The sequence below is a fragment of the Sarcophilus harrisii genome, chromosome 2 (assembly GCF_902635505.1).
Source record: "Sarcophilus harrisii chromosome 2, mSarHar1.11, whole genome shotgun sequence".
Classification (NCBI taxonomy): domain Eukaryota; kingdom Metazoa; phylum Chordata; class Mammalia; order Dasyuromorphia; family Dasyuridae; genus Sarcophilus; species Sarcophilus harrisii.
Genome location: NC_045427.1, coordinates 46,170,568 through 46,185,194, shown reverse-complemented (window position 1 = coordinate 46,185,194; position 14,627 = coordinate 46,170,568). Strand labels below are relative to the sequence as shown.

The following is a 14,627-nucleotide window of genomic DNA, read 5'->3' as shown; positions in this document are numbered from 1 at the left end:
TCCCCCCCCCCCCCGCCCCCACCCAAGGACCACCCCCTACCCCCCCAGGGAGACCCCAAGGCAGGACTACGGGCCACGGTGCTCTTCCCAGCGGCCCCAAAAGCGGCTCTCCAGGGTGGCTGTCCGGGAGCCCCGGAGAGGGGGCCGCTGGGCCCTGCCCTCGAGGAGCTTACAGTGAAACGGGACAACTTCCAGTGAGCTGGAAAGGAGCTCGGGGGTCCCCATCAGCCACCCTTTATCTCCCAGAGAAGCCGGAGGGGCCGCAAAAGCCAGCAGTTGCCCGAGTCAGGCAGGGGCAGATGGTCCTCTGGTTCTCCCGGATCCAGGGGTGAAAGCTGGCCGGGTACCCTGGGAAAGCCCACGAAGGGCCGCTGGTGGCCGAGGGGAAGCGCTGCCCTGGGATACGGGAGAGGGACGCCATTTCCGGGAGGCCTTGTTCTGACCCGTCTTAGGTTCCCTCCAAGCCAGCTTCTTTGACTTTGGGGAACGTTCCCCTCCCTTTATTGAGAGAGAAGCTGGGGCCCAGAGGCAGCGAAACCCCATGTCCAAGGAAGGAAACCAGCATTAATTAAGCACCAGGCACTGTGCTAAGCATGTATCAGTATTATCTGAGACCCACTACGACCGTGAGAGGTAGGTACTATTATTCCCGTTTTACAGATAAGAAAACTAAAGCACACCCTGGCCCAACTTCACAAAGTCAGTATCTGATGATAAATTTGAACACAGCCCTTCCTGACTGCGTCCAGAGCGCCATCCACTTGAACTACCTGACTACTACTGTCCTGGGGAGGAGGAGATTGCAGGGGACTGGTGCCAAGGGAAAAGGCAGGGAGGGAGAGATGAAAGGAGGAAGGAGAAGAAGGAAGGAAGGAGAGAGAGACACACAGACACAGAGACAGAGAGAGAGAAACAGAGTTTAAAAAAAAAAAAAAAAAAGGAAAGAAAAGGTCTCAGGAGATTTGAGAATTCCAGCAAAAACTGTAAACCACTTGGCTGGAAAGTCGGAGAAGGCATTTTTTATTCCTGTATGGATTACACCACATATCCTTTCCAGCTCCAAGCCTCTGTGATCAGTGTGATACAGGGGAAAACACCACATTTGAAATCAGAGGACTGGGATTCAAATATGGATTCTCCCACTTATTCTTCGTATGATCTTGGAGAAGTGATTTAATGTATCCACTGCAGTTTCTTCATCTGGAAAGGGGGAGGGAGAACAGGACAAAAGGAGCTTTATGACTCTTTATGAGTCAAGGACATCATCTCTACCCACCCTATGTGCCTCCTTTATCCGCAAGACACTCTTGCAGGGAACAGGTAGGATTTTTAAAACTCTGTCGGCTGGAGATCTGGATCTAGCAGCAGCTTAGGGATAGAGCCAGCGGGCAGGACATCCAAGTTCTGTCTCTGCCGCTATCTTTGTGTGACTGGATAAATCACTTCTCTTTGGCCCTTGGGAGAAGGAAGCTATTCTAGACCCAGCTCTACCAGAAACTTGTGTTACCTTAGAAAGCTCACCTAGCCTCTTGGGGCTCTCAGAGTTCAGCGATCAAGTGTGGATGATATCGTAAGCCATTGGACTTAGAAGCTGAAAAGGCCCTGGTTCATTATCTTGCCTGAGACATTTACTAATTCTCTGGCACACGGTAAATATTTAATAATAAACATTTGTTGAATGAGCCTCGGTTCCTACTCTGTAAAGTGAAATAGTTGAACCTGGTGACCTCTATGGTCCTTTTCCAACTCTAAATGATGCTATGATTCTATGAATAATATGCAAAATTATCATTTCCATGTCAACGATCATTTCTGAAAAAGGAAATGGACAGCAAAGGCAAACGCTGCTGTTTTTCAGTTTTTCTAAGAGCTGGTTCTGGAATTAGGGGCTCTTTTTATTGCGATCCATAATACACACAATCTGTGATATGATCAGACATATACCCAGCTATGGATTTCAGTAATTCTGGGTATGATGCGTTGCCCTGTCGACTGTGATCTGTGGTGTGCGGCTGCCACTCGGTGGTCAATCCGGGTATTAGCAACTATCCCTCCCAGGTTAGCTTCTCTATTCAGGAAGAAATAGGCAAAAAAAAGTGTAAATCATTTGCAGCTGGACCTGGAGAAGTGATTTCAGGTGGAAAGGGGAAATGTTGGAGGATGTGGAAAAACTACTAATTCGTTGCTGGTGGAATTGTGAAATGATCCCAACCACTCTCGTATCTTGCCAAGAAAAGCCCAAATGGAAGCACAAAGAGTTAGACAAAACTGAAAATAACTGAACCACAAATAAAAAAATCATGAAATCCTTTATCACACTCGTGCAGACCCTCACCACCTTACACCTGGATGACTGTAGTGGCTTCTGGCGGGTCTTCCTGCCTCAAGTCCAGTCAGTCAGCAAAGTCTGATCATGTCACCCTCCCTACTCAATAAATTCTAGTGGCTTCCTATTACTATTAGCTACAAATACTTATGACACTCAAAACCTTCATAAACTAACCCCCTCCTAGCTTTCCAATTTTCTTATACCTTATTCCCAGAGAGGTCATCTTTGACCTAGTGGCAATGGCCATCTGGTTATTTCAGAAGCAAAACCCTCCATCTCTTAGCTCTGGATATTCTTTCTGGCTGTCCCCCATGCTTGGAATAGTCTTCCTCCTTTGCCCTGGCTTCCTTTAAGTCCCAACTAAATCCCGCCTTCTACAGGAAACCTCCAACCCCTCTTAATTCTAATGCCTACCCTCTGTTTATACACACACACACACACAAACATGTGTAAGTATATGTGTGTATATATACACACACACACATGCATACACTTTGCATCATATGTTGCTTTCCCATTTAGATTGTAAGCTTCTTGAGAGCAGAAACTGTGTTTTGCCTCAACACAGGGCTTGGTTCATAATACACATTTATTAAATTGAATTTTACCACCGGAGGCAGTTATTCCAAATATTGTTAGGATCATTTACATAATAATAACTGTCATTTAAATACGCACTTTAAGGTTTGCAAAGCCCTTGACAGATATCTCATTTATCCTCACAACATCCCTGGGAGATGGATACAGTTATTATCCTTGTTTTACAGATGAGGAAGCATGTTCACATCACAAAGCTAATAAGTGTTTGAAGTCAAATTTGAACTCAGATCCTTCTAACTTCAGGCCCAAGGCTTCAGATTGCCTAGTTGTCTGAGGTGTTAAGAGGTTTTTTTTTTTTTTTTAAATTTTTGGAATAAAATAAGCATTTCCATAGCAGAGTACAATAAAAAAGATGATTATACATGAAACTGCACATCTACTATGTACAACTTGCTATTCCTTTCAAATCAAACAAAATCATCATGTAAATTTCTATTTTTCCCTTTTTCTTCTCTCATCCCTCCCTTAGAGATAGCTATCATTAGACATAAATATATGTACACACATATGTATGTATACATGTATATGTGTACATGTGCTTATATGCATTGCAAGTGTGAATATATGTGTATACATGTGTGTATTATACAGATGCACACATGTATATATGCATATACACACAAATATATGTGTAAAATTCTCCTAACTAGGGGTACAGTGGATAGAACATCAGTCCTGGAGTCAGGAGATCCTAAGTTTTCAAATTCACCCTCAGATACTTACTATGTGACCCTAAGCAAGTTCCTTAACCCTCATTGCCTCCAACAAATAAACAAACCTCCTTCTAAAGTTACTAAAGGTCTCTTTATTGCCAAGTCTCATGACCTTTTATGCCTTTGATGACCACTGAGCACTCTTTTCTCTTGGATAGTACTTGATCATATATTTTCATGAATGCTCTCTTCATGTTTTCTTACCTATTTAACCACTCTTCCTTAATCTCCAGGCTCTTCATCTGGATCACGCCTTGATAATGATATTCCGATCTTTTTTTCCCTTTTATAATTTTTCATTTGGTATTCTCAGTTCCTAAGGATTGTTATAATATCATTTATTAACATCATTTATCATTTAATTATTCTTAAACCTACTTATTGAAATGAACCAAACCTTCTCTCCTGATTTCCAGTCTTACAATCCTGATTGCCCATAGAACATTGGAACTAGGTATCTCATAGACATCTTAAACTCAGCACATCCAAAATTAAACTCTGTCCTCCCTGACCCAGTCAAACTTTCCCATAACTGTCTAGCACACCAGCATTTTCCTGGCCCCCGTGTTCACAGCCTAAGTATCAGCCTCAATTGCTCACTCTCTCTCACTCCCCCCCCCCATATCCAATTTATTGGCAAAGTTTGCGAATTTTACCTTTGTAATATTACCCAGCACACACTCCCTTCTTTCTTCTGACACTGCTACAATACAAATATCTCCCATTCCCCTCCATCCTCCCCAGTCACCGTCAAAAACACAAGTCTGACTATGTTACCCTTCAACAAACTCTAATGAGCTCTTTTCCATATCTTTATTGTGGCCCTATTATCTTTTTCAGATCTAAATCTATGATATTATAAGCTATTTGTCCCAGACTTATGTCATCTAAAGATTGAATAAACATGACACAGCTTCATTCAGGTCACTGACAAAAGTATTTTACAGCACAGGACCAAAGTATATGATTGGGTTGATCTCATGTGAGAGAGATAACCTACAAAAAAAAAGTTTACTTTCTATGTAATATTAAAAGATCTAGAAAAAGTTGGTCAGACCCACTCTACTGGAAGACACACGCACAATGGGATCACAAATAGAAGAATAGCACCAAGGACTGTTCCAAAGAATAATCCACTAAATATTTCCAAGTGACATGAACTCATTAATAACTACTTTGGGGGTCTGGTCATTCAAGATTCAACCATGTCTATAGTATTTCTCAGCTATGCCAGTTTTTCTTAAGTAATGCTATTTTTAAAAAGAAAGTTCAGTTAGTTTGTCATGACCAGTTATTGATGAAGCTATACTAGCTTTTAACGATCACCACATTCTGAATTCTAAATTTCTCACAAATTCTCACAAACCACTCCTTTAACCATACATTTTGGAATTTTGTCAGGAATTAGATTTGAACTTATCTAATAATGTGAAGATTTCATCTTATTTCCTTTTATGAAAAACAGGACATTTTTCCCTTCACTGATTCTTTAGTATCACTCCCATATAAAATGTACATTTTTTTTTCAAAGATCATCAGCAATGGCTCAGCAATCATATTGGCAAGTTCACTTCAATACTTCCAGGATCAAATATAAAAACCTCTGTTTGGTGTGTTCAAAGCAGGATCCCATAACCTCCCTCTCTCACTACTACTTTTCCAGTTTTCTCATGCCTTTTCCTTCTGTTCTCTGCTATCCAGTAACATCTCCTTGGGGGTATGGCGGTCTTTTGCTAATTATTATCATGGAAGAGATTCTTAAGTCACTGATAGTCTGGACAAAATGACATCTAAGTTTCTACTCAGCTCTGATATTCTGATTTGAATTTCCATCACAGCACACACAAGAATGTTATTGTTATATAATTATATGTGCTTCCTGTTTTGATAAATTATTTGTTCCTGTCCTTCCTGCATTAAAAAAAAAAAATCTTTTTAATCAGCAAAAATCCATCTTCTGTCCTTCCCACTCCAACTTCCCGCCACCAACTGAGAATGAAAGAAAAACAAAATCCTATTATAAACATGTATAATCAAGCAAAACAAATTTCCACACTGGCCATTTCCCAAAAAGTATGTCTCAAATGCAGCTTGAGTATTTTATTTCTCTATGAGGAAGTAGGTAACATGTTTAATCATTATTAGTCCCCAAGAGTTGTGGTTGATTATTATCCCAGAATACCTAACTACTTCAGAATAGCTTATCTTCACTATATTGTTGTCTCTGTAAATTATTCTTCTTATTCTGTTCATTTCATTCTATATCAGGTCATATGTCTTCCCATTTTCTTTCTTTCTTACAGCATAAAAGCATTCTACCACATTTATATACCATAATTTGTTCAACTATTCCTCAGTTTATGGGTATTCTTTCAGATTGCCATTCTTTGTCACCTCAAAAAAAAAAAGCTATATCAATACTCTGATTTATTTATTACTTAAACCTTATTAAATTCATCTTTAATTTTTAGGACCTATAATTTAGAGTTTACTTGGCGATTTTGGGTTTGTTCTTTTGCCAGTTTTTTTTTAATTGCATGCCCAATTCATTGGTCTGTTCTTTCTCTTTCTGTTCTGAGATAGAAATTTTTCTGTGATTCTTTCTTTGCCTGTATCCCATGGATTTTAGCATGTTGTCTCATTATTGGCATTTTCTTGAATCAAATTATTGTTTCTTTGATTTTTTTTCTTTAAACCACTCATTCTTAAAGATCAGGTGTTTCATCACCAATTAGTTTTTAACCTATGTTTCTAGGGTCCCTTATTAATGTAACTTTTGTTGTATTGTGATCTGAAGAGAATACCTTTAATATTTCTGCTTCTAATTATAAATTTTATATCCTACTATATAGTCAATCTTTGTAAAGAACTGCTGAGAGGAAGTGTTATGTTTCTTTTTCCAATCAGTTTTTTCCAGATAACTATCACATCTGACTTATCTAGAATTCTATTCCTTAATTTTGTTTTTATTACTATACTATTGGTATAGTAACCAAACTATACATTTGGTTAGATTTAATAAATTTTCAGAATTGAAGATTAAAGATTCCCTACTATCTCTTTACCTCTAATTCACTTAACTTTCAAAATTTTAGATTCCATTGTATTTGGTGCATATAACTTCAGGATAAATGTCTCGTTGTCAGTAGCATCTTGTATCAAAATGTAGCTACCCTGTTTATTTCATTTAAATAAATCTACTTTAGTCTTTAAAAAGCTATAAATGTTTTTGTATATCTTTAGAATTTGTTTTATTTAGGACAAATGCCTTTCTTAAGCCAGCCTTCCTCTAATTCCCCTTCTCCTTTTTTTCCCTCTTCCATTTTCCTGTGGAATGAGATGTATTTTTGTACTCAGTTCTCTTTGTGTGTCTTCTTCCTCCTTTTGTCTAGTTCAAATGAGAATGAGGTTCAAGTGTCAGCTGCTTCTTCACCTCCCTCATCTTTATTTGTATAGATGTCTCCTTGTGTTCCTTGCTTGTGTGAGATACTTTTTCCTAACCTTCCTTTCCCTTCCATCCCCCCATGCATTCCTCTTCCCTTTCCTTTCCAGTCTTATTTTCAGATTATCAAGATGTAACAGAATCAATCCCAGGCTTTTTGTTTATATAGATTCCTTGTATCATCCCTGATGATTATAACATTTAAAGAGCCACATGTATCATTTCCTCATATGAAAATGTTTATACTTTTTTAGTCCTTTGTTACAGTTTTTTTCATATTTCCTTCTTTATTTTCTCTTAACCTCAGAATTTAAACTCCAAAATTTCTACATAGCTTTGGTCTTTTCATTAAGAATGTTTGGAAGTCCTTTGTTTTATTAAAGATCCTTTTTCCCATCTTTAGGATTATATTCAACTTTCCTAGGTAAGTTTTCTTGGTTGTAAGCATATGTTCTCTGCTTTTTAAAGATAATAGTTCAGGTTCTCTACTTTTTTATGGTCGTGGTGACTAAATCTTGTGTGATGCTGATTGTAACTCCTCAATATTTGAATTATTTCTTTCTGGCCTTTTGTAGGTGTCTTAAAGCTAGAGGTTAATGGCATGCCCATTTTACAGATGAGGAAGCTGAGATTCTCTCAAAAATCTTGTCTTCAGTTGCATTGTTAGTAAGTGTCAGGGGCAGGATTTGAATCCTAGTCTTGCCATCTCTAAAGCCAGCACTCTGTCTGTTATATCATGCTTCTTGAGACCCTCTCAGGAGGCTCAACATTGAAAATAGAGTGGGTTCTCATGGCTGTGAGGTACATTGTAAGGGGAGGGCTGAAGAGCCAGAAGTGGCCCATGAGACAATCTTCTGGGGTTGGAAGGACCTCTTTCAGCACCTCTGATACTTTGTGCTGGCAGTGTGAGCCTGTGTGTTGGGCTGGTACTTCGCCTTCCATGCTGTGTTTGACTGGCTACCAGAAGATGATGGGTTCTGCTCTTTTTTTTTCCTGGAGTTTTGCATGTTCCTATCTCTTAGCACCCACAAATCTCAATCTAATAGAGTTCTTCTTTCATTGGAATTAAGGAGGCAGGATAAATGGTGACAACACTATCTCTAGAGTCCTTCCACTGATACGTATGACTTACTTTTTCATAAAACTAGCCCCTAGTCTTATTAATAATTTAATGGTTTTTTTACTTTCAACTTTATTCATCACTTCTTTGATTCTCAGGATTTCCATCTGGGTATTTAATTGGATGTTTTTAATATTTTTAGGGGTTTTTTAAAGTTTTATACCCAATTCACTGCTCTTCTCTTTATTTTATTAATGTAAGCTTTTGGAAATATAATTTTTTTCTTAAGTACTCTTTAAATATATCCCATAAATTCTAGTATCTTTTCTCATTGTTGACATTCTTTTTAATGAAATTATTGTTTCTATAATTTGTTCTTTGACCTATTCATTCATTAGGATTAGGTTGCTTAGTATACAACTGAATTCATGTTTCCATGGCCCTTTATTTAAGGTTATTTTGTTGCATTGTGATCTAAAAAAGATTTACTTCTGTTTTCTGCACTGGGTTGTGAAGTTTTTGTACCATAATACATGGTAAATTTTCATGTAGGTACTATATATTACTGAGGAAAATGTTTATTCTTTTCTATTCCCATTGAGTTTTCTCCAGAGGTCTATCATATCTAACTTTTCTAAAATTCTATTCATCACTTTAATTTCTTTCTTATTTATTTCTTGATTAGACTTATCTAGTTCTATGAGGCCAAAATTAAGGTTTCCCACTACTGCCTATTTCTCTCATTTACTTTTTATTTTACTATTTATTCATTTACTTTTCCTCTCAGAATTTGAATGATAATACCATTTGGTTCCTATGTGTTTAGATTCCACATTACTTCATTGTCTACAGTATTTTTCACTTCCCTGCCTATCTCTTTAAATTGCTTTTGCTTTGTTGGAGCTATCCCTACTATTTTTACTTCAATTGAAGCATTAATACATTCTGTTTCAGCCCCTTATCTTTACTGTGTGTGTGTGTGTGTGTGTACTTCAAGTGTATTTCTTCTAAACAACATAGTGTCAGATTCTGATTTTTAATTTACGCTGCTATTCATTTCCATTTTGTGGTTGACTTCATCCCATTTTTATTTATAGTTATGATGATTAACCATTTCCTTCCATCCTGCTTTTTTTTCCTCTGGTTATCCTTTTCTCTCTCCTTTTACCTTGTCCCTCCTCAAAAGTGTTTTGCTTTTAATCACTGCTTCTCCCCAACTGCCTTCATATTCCCTTATCTCTCTCCCCTTCCTCCCCTCCTACTACCCTCTAGGCTAAGATTTCTATACCAAATTGAGTGTATGTGTGTGCATGTGTGAGTGATTCTCTCTTTGAGCCAATTCCAATGAGAAGATTCAAATGTTGTCTGACATCACCATCCCCCATCTTCCTCTGCACTTTAAAAGCTTTTTATAACCTCTTTATTTTGAGATAATTTATCCCAATTTAACCTTTGATTATTTTGGAGATCATCCATCAGAGGCAGCTCAGACGTATGCCCTCCATCTGTGGACCTTTTTTTTAATATATAACTTTTTATTGACAGTACATATGCATGGGTAATTATTCACACCATTATTTATCCCTTGCACTCACTTCTGTTACGACTTTTCCCTTCCCTCCCTTCATCCCCTCCCCTAGATGACAAGCAGTCTTATACATGTTAAATATGTTATAGTATATCCTAGATACAATATATATATATATGTGCAGAACCATACAATTCTCTTGTTACACAGGGAGAATTGGATTCAGAAGGTATAAATAACTTGGGAAGAAAAACAAAAATGCAAACAGTTTACACTCATTTCCCAGTGTCCTTCTCTGGGTGTAGCTGATTCTGTCCATTATTGATCTATTGGAACTGAGTTAGATCTTCTCTTTGTCAAAGAAATCCAATTCCATCAGAATTGATCCTCATACAGTATTGTTGTTGAAGTGTATAATGATCTCCTAGTTCTGCTCATTTCACTTAGCATCAGTTCATGTAAGTCTCTCCAAGCCTCTCTGTATTCATTCTGCTGGTCATTTCTTACAGAACAATAATATTCCATAACATTCATTTACCACAATTTACCCAACCATTCTCCAATTGATGGACATCCATTCATTTTCCAATTTCTAGTCACTACAAAAAGGGCTGTGTCTTATGAGTTATAAGAATTGTCTTCCCATGTAGGAATGTAAACAGTTTAACCCTATTAATTTACCTTATGATTTCTTTTTTCCTCTTAATCTTTTTATGCTTCTTTTGAATCTTTTATTTGAAAGTCAAAATTTCCATTTAGCTCTGGTCTTTTCATCAGGAATGCATAAAAGTCCTCAATTTCATTAGATTCCTTTTTTATTTTTTTCCATTGAAGGGTTATATCATTTTGCTGGGATGTGATTCTTGATTATAATTCTAACTCCTTTGCCTTTCAGAATATCATATTCCAAGTCCTCTGATCCTTTAATGGTGAAGCTGCTAAATCTTGTGTTATTTTGACTATGGTTCCATGATATATTTGAATTGTTTCTGGTTTCCTGAAGTATTTTCTCTTTGACCTGGGAGCTCTGAGATTGGCTATGATATTCTTAGGAGTTTTCATTTTGGGATCTCTTTCAGAGAGTTGATTATTTCAATTTCTATTCTACTCTCTAGTTATAGAATATCAGAACAGTTTTCTTTGATAATTTCTTGAAATATGGTATCTAACCTCTTTTTTGTATCATGGCTTTTAGGTTGTTCATTAATTCCTAAATTGTGTCTCCTCTATTTATCTTGCAGTTCAGTTGCTTTTTAAGGAATATTTCACATTTTCTTCTATTTTTTTCATCCTTTTGATTTTGCTCTCTTGTTTCTTGATGTCTCATGGAGACATTAGCTTCCATTTGCCCAATTCTAAATTTTAAAGAATTTCTTCATTGAGTTTTTGTACCTCTTTTTCCACTTAGCCAGTACTACTTTTTAAGTGCTTTTCTTCAATGAATTTTTGTTAAGTCTTTTTCTATGTAGCTAATTCTGGTTTTTAAGGAATTCTCTTCCCTGAATTTTTGTTCTTCTTTTACTATTTGGCACTCTTTTTCATCCTGTAACTGTGACGAGGGTTATCACTCCTGCTCGTGCTCCTACTTACCACCTAGATCCCCGTTTGGGCAATGCAACAGAGTCCTGCTCTCAATGTCAGCAAAGGATCCCCTATAACCTCCTTCTCACCAGTTGTCCAATACCTAACTATCTGTGGGCTGAGAGCTCCAGAAATTCCCCCCAAGACATTAGCCATGGTCTGCACTGCATTGTTCTCCATTTCACTCTCATCCCAGTGAGACAAACTTATTCCTGCTGAATTTCTAAATATCTTGGATTTCAGTATCATTTCATCCATGTTTGTTTTGTCACTCCAGAATTCATTTTGAAGTGTTATGTCAATGTTTGGGAAATAATTTAGGAGAACTCAGGCAGATTCTTTTACACTCTTCACCTCTCCTTTTCCTTCCTCATTCCTGCATTTGTTCCTGGAAGTCCTTCTTTTACCTTCCTTTGTCCTTCCTTCCTTTCTATCCTTCTTATCCTTTTCTTTTTTCCTTCTTCTTTCTGTTCTTTCCAGCAATTCTAGCATTTCTATCCTTCCCAATTCCTTCAAATGAAAAAAAAAAAGAAAAACTAAACTTTTATAACAAATATCATACTTAAGCAAAACAAATTCCATCTAAAATTGTCTCCTTCAGCATAACATGATTTATCAATAGTCCTCTTGAATCATGATTTTTTAATTGCTTTGATCAGAGTTCTTTTTGTTTATTTATCTTTTAATAATTTTGTGTTTTTCCAAATACATGCAAAGATGATTTTCAGTATTTACCTTTGCTAAACCTTGTGTTTCAGATTTTTCACTCTCTTTCTCTCTTCCTCCCTCCCCAAGATAGCAAGCAATCTGATAAAGGTTAAACATGTGCGATTCTTCTAAACATATTTCCATATTTGTCATGCTGTGCAAAAAAAATTATTACTCAGAGTTCTTAAGTTTGTTACTGTTATTGGCTTTGCACTGCTCTTGCAGTGTTCAGTGGTTCAGCCTACTTTACTGCATTGATTCATCCAAGTGTTACCATGGTTTCCCCAGAAACAGCCCTTTTGTCATTTCTTGTGTCACAATGACATTCCATTACATTCATATGCAATGATTTGTTCAGCCATTCCTCTCCTTTAGTTTCCAGTTCTTTGCTACCACAAAAAGGGCTGTTATAAATATTGTTTACAGGAATTCCTTCTACAGTATACTCAAAAAGTGATCATTCACCTTTTGTTTGAAAATCTCTTGTGAGGAGAGCCTACAATTTCTCCTGGTAACCTACTTCACTTTTGGATAGCTCTTATTGCTGTAACCGATTCTGTATGAGACTCTCTTCATTGGTAGAAATTGATGATTCAATATTCCTTGACTTTTTGAGGGTCATGGTTGTTGGGTACTTGGGAAAAAATGAGAGATTTTGGTTTTCAGGCTTCTGGCTTCAAGAGATAAGATATGCGCGATACCAGACGTCCTTTGAGTCTCTTTAAGGGAGAAAAACTCTGGGAAGAAGCCAACATATAGAGAGTTGGCATCTTAATCATGTCCTTAACCCCAGTTTATTACACTGGAGACTTGAGGGAATTTTTTTTTTCCCTAGGTGAAATCTGGGACCTTCTCTCTTGTTTGAGCTAAGATTTCCTGCTCCCAATGGAAGAGTTCATTTACTCTATTATCTGCCATATTCTCATTTATATACTTTCTCTGTGTTCTTTTTTTTTTTAATCAGCTCAGATAAATGGGTTTATTTGCTATTTGTTATTTGTGTTCTTGTAGAATTGTCATTTGGGGTGAAAAGGGGTCAAGCTTTGATATAGATGTAAATATAACTTGGGGCACACTTTCCCCATTAAGAGATAATAATTGGGTGTGACCTAGCTATACCAGACTTAAAACTATATCATAAAGCAGTGGTTATCCCAAGTAGTTTGTCCTGGCCAGGAAATAGAGGGGTAGACAGTGAAATAAGTTAGGTATCAAGACATAGTAGTCAATGATTATAGTAATCTAGTGTTTGATAAACCCAAAGAACTCACTATTTGACAAAAATTGCTGAGAAAACTTGAAAAGCGTATGGCAGAAACTAGGCATAGACCAACATCTCACACCTTATACCAAAATAAAATGGGTAATGGGTTCAGGATTCAGACATATAGGATAATGCTTTAAGAAAATTAAGAGAACAAGGGATATTTGTCAAATACTTGGAAGAAGGGAGGAATGTATGACCAAACAAGAAAGAGAACATTGTAAAATGCAAAATGGATAATTTTGTTTACATTAAATTTAAAAGTTTTGGCAAAACAAAACCAATGCAGTCAAAATTAAAAGGGAAGCAGAAAGCTGGAAAATATTTTTTACAGCCAGTGTTTCTGATAAAATTGCTCATTTATAAAATATGTAGAGAAGTGAGTCAAATTATGAGAATACAAGTCATTCACCAGTTGATAAGTGGTCAAAACATATGAGCAGGCAATCTTCAGATGAAGAAATTAAAATCATCTATAGTCGTATTAAAAAATGCTCTAAATCACATCTGATTAGAGAAAGGAAAATTAAAATAGGCTAAGATAACAGGAAAAGAAAATGATAAACATTGGAAGAGGAGTGGCAAACTGGAACACTAATGCATTGTTGGTGGAGTTGTGAACTGATCCAACCATTCTAGAAAGCAATTTGGAACTGTGCCCAGAGGGCTATCAAATAAATAATCCATACCCTTTGATCCAGTAGTATCTCTACTGGGTCTGTATCCCAAGGAGATCATAAAAAAGGGAAAAGGACCCACATGTGCAAAAAATGTCTGTAGCAGCTCTTTTTTGTGGTAGCAAAGAATTGGAAATTAAGGGGATGCCCATCAATTGGGGAGTAACTGAACCACATGTGGTATATGAATGTAATGTAATACTGTTGTGCTAAAAAATACTGAGCAGGTGGATTTCAGAAAAACCATCTTACATGACCTGATGCTGAGTGAAGTAAGCAAAACCAGGAACGCTGTACACACTATCAGCATACTCAGTATACAGTACAGTATACAGCATTGTATGATGCTCAATTATGATAGACTTAATTCTTCTCAGCAATACAATGATCCAAGCAATTCCAAAAGGCTTGTGATAGAAAATGCCATCTATATCCAGAGAAAGAAGTGTCGCCTGGAGAAGGATGGGAAAAGGAAATGCTAGAATTACTTAGAACTCAAGTCTCCCTTTCTGCAACCCATGATCTCCTGATTAGTGACTGGGTCTTTTAGACTCTTCCCCCTCCCCCATCTCTGTCTTTCTCTCTTTGTCTCTATCTCTCTCTGGGTGTGTCTCTGTCTGTCCTTGTCTCTGTTTATGCCTCTGTCTCTCTATGTCTCTCTGCTCTGTGTCTGTCTCTGTTTCTTTGTCTCTCTGTCTCTGTGTCTATCTCTATGTCTCTCTAAC

The 14,627-nt window shown here is 37.2% G+C and overlaps 1 long non-coding RNA gene across 1 annotated transcript in view; it reads left to right on the top strand.

Annotated features, from left to right (window-relative positions):
• The first annotated feature begins 5 nt into the window (after positions 1–5).
• Positions 6–14,627, top strand: part of LOC116421308 — a 64,957-nt gene continuing 50,335 nt past the window's right edge. The window contains exon 1 of the long non-coding RNA XR_004231623.1: positions 6–633. This is a non-coding gene — a long non-coding RNA (uncharacterized LOC116421308). The remainder of the gene's footprint in view (positions 634–14,627) is intronic.